The 2055-nt window shown below is 36.4% G+C and overlaps 1 pseudogene; it reads left to right on the top strand.

Moving 5' to 3' along the window:
* The first annotated feature begins 385 nt into the window (after positions 1-385).
* On the top strand, positions 386-1738 carry LOC148563047 (uncharacterized; annotated as a pseudogene).
* The last annotated feature ends 317 nt before the right edge of the window (positions 1739-2055 follow it).

Raw genomic sequence — 2055 nt, 5'->3', positions numbered from 1 at the left:
GGTCAGGATGTCTAAAAGCTAAGAAAGCTATAAAAAGTTTGGAGCAAGGAAAAGAATCACTAGATTCTAAAAATTCCCCAAAGGAACTACTTTGCAGGTATATTTCAGGAACTTTTACTCCAACAGAACAGAGATATACCACTCATGAAAAGGAAACTCTAGCAGCAATTAAATCTCTTAAGAAATGGAAAATTGATTTACTACCCAGAGAATTTACATTAAGGACAGATTCAAGCTACCTAACAGGTTTCATACGATATAATTTAAAAGTTGATTATAATCATGGACGATTGGTAAGATGGCAATTATTTTTGTTACAATATCCAATAAAAATTGAATATATTAAGGGTGACAAAAATGTTATTGCAGATACATTAACAAGAGAATGGAGTTCGTCTTCAACGCATTAGATCAAGAAATTCAGAAATACGAACAAGAACTCGAAAAATGCAAGCATTGTCAGCAAATAAGGACACAGATCCAATCCCTCAAGAAGGCCATCGAGGCAATGAGATCAACACAACAACCAAAACCATCAGAGCTCAGCCAGCTAAGCGTGGTGGACAAATCAGGTGAAGAAAAATTTTCAGAAAATAAAACAATTGCTGAAATTATCAAAAAATCCACCCAAGATAAAAAATATTATGTAATTTATAATGGCCCCATGAAAGGAGTATATGATGCCTGGGAAAAAGCAGCACCATTTACACATCAATCAAGGATAATTCATAAAGGAGGGTTTTTAACACTGGAAGAAGCAAAGGAATCTTTCAGGGAATATGAAGCTCTTCATCCAGAGCAAACCCTAAAAAGAGCAGATAAAGCTCCAATTCAAACCCAGAGAACAGGGATAATAAGAAACATTCCTACAAGGGCTGAAAACAAAGAAAAGAAAAGGGTTTGTAGATCAAATCTCAGAGAAACCCTTAACATAGTTCTGAACTGGACTGAAGAAAGAAGAGCAATTTTGGGATATTATCCTATTGCCAAAGAACAGCTAACAAAGCTGGTTATATTTCCAGATGCATCCCCATCGGACACCTATCAGTTTTTCCAGTATGGATTAATTGATACAATTTTAATTTTTAATGATCTAAAAATTATTAGTGAGTTTCCTGCATGATTCGTTGATGCAGTGAAGAGATTTAAAAATATGATTGATAACGTAAATCCAAGGGATATATCCCTAAAATTTACGAACAGTCAACCTATTTTTAACGAAGAAGAAGAATGCTTGGTTCCAGCACACCAAGTAATATTCATGTCCGTCTTCCCAGGAAATTTTCAACCAATTGATCAAGTTCAAGATTTAACAATCTACAGTCATGAAGGAAGGCTAGCCAGCACACTAGCAAGGGTCTTCGAAAGAACTCAAAAGATAACAAGGGAATCTCATACAAGAATTAATTATAAAAGCAGAAATACTTTGCTTGTGTCTAGTAAAAGGAATGAAATTGAAGAAAGAGAGATGAGACTCTTAGTGGAATTTGAATCAGCATTCTACAACTTATCTGGACTCTTAGAAAAGCTCCCTGAAGGGATAAAAAGGAATCTCTGCTATTTGATAAAAGACAGAGAAGACCACAAGTGCCAGCTATGCGTCTCAGAGTTATCTGAAGAAAGCAATAATAAAACGGAATCAACCCACATGATAAAGGAAGAAGACAACGCATCTGAAGGTCACATAATGAAAGAGGAAGACAGCACATCTGAAGCATCTCTCAACATTATTGCATAATGACGTAAGCGCTTAGGTCATAGAGCACCAACAATGTAGCTGGTGCAAGATAATAAACAATGACGTAAGCAATGACGTCATAAGAAGGGTAAGGATGGGAATTGTCCATCAGACCCAACCATTATAAATAGGTTGCTTAGGCAATTGTAGAAGGCATCAGAAAATAGAAAGCAGGAGGCAAAGAGTACTCAAATGCTAGGAGAGCAAGGAGGAAGCTGCCGAGGCGATTCTATGATCTGAAGAAGAATTCCCATTAGGGAAAAATAGTTCTAAACTCCCCTCTGGAGTTAGTATTTACAATCTCCCCTCTGGAGATA

The sequence above is a fragment of the Arachis ipaensis genome, chromosome B6, assembly GCF_059453495.1.
Source record: "Arachis ipaensis isolate K30076 ecotype BB chromosome B6, ASM5945349v1, whole genome shotgun sequence".
In the NCBI taxonomy this organism is placed as follows: domain Eukaryota; kingdom Viridiplantae; phylum Streptophyta; class Magnoliopsida; order Fabales; family Fabaceae; genus Arachis; species Arachis ipaensis.
The sequence above is the reverse complement of the archived record's forward strand: the minus strand, read 5'-3'. Positions and strand labels throughout refer to the sequence as shown.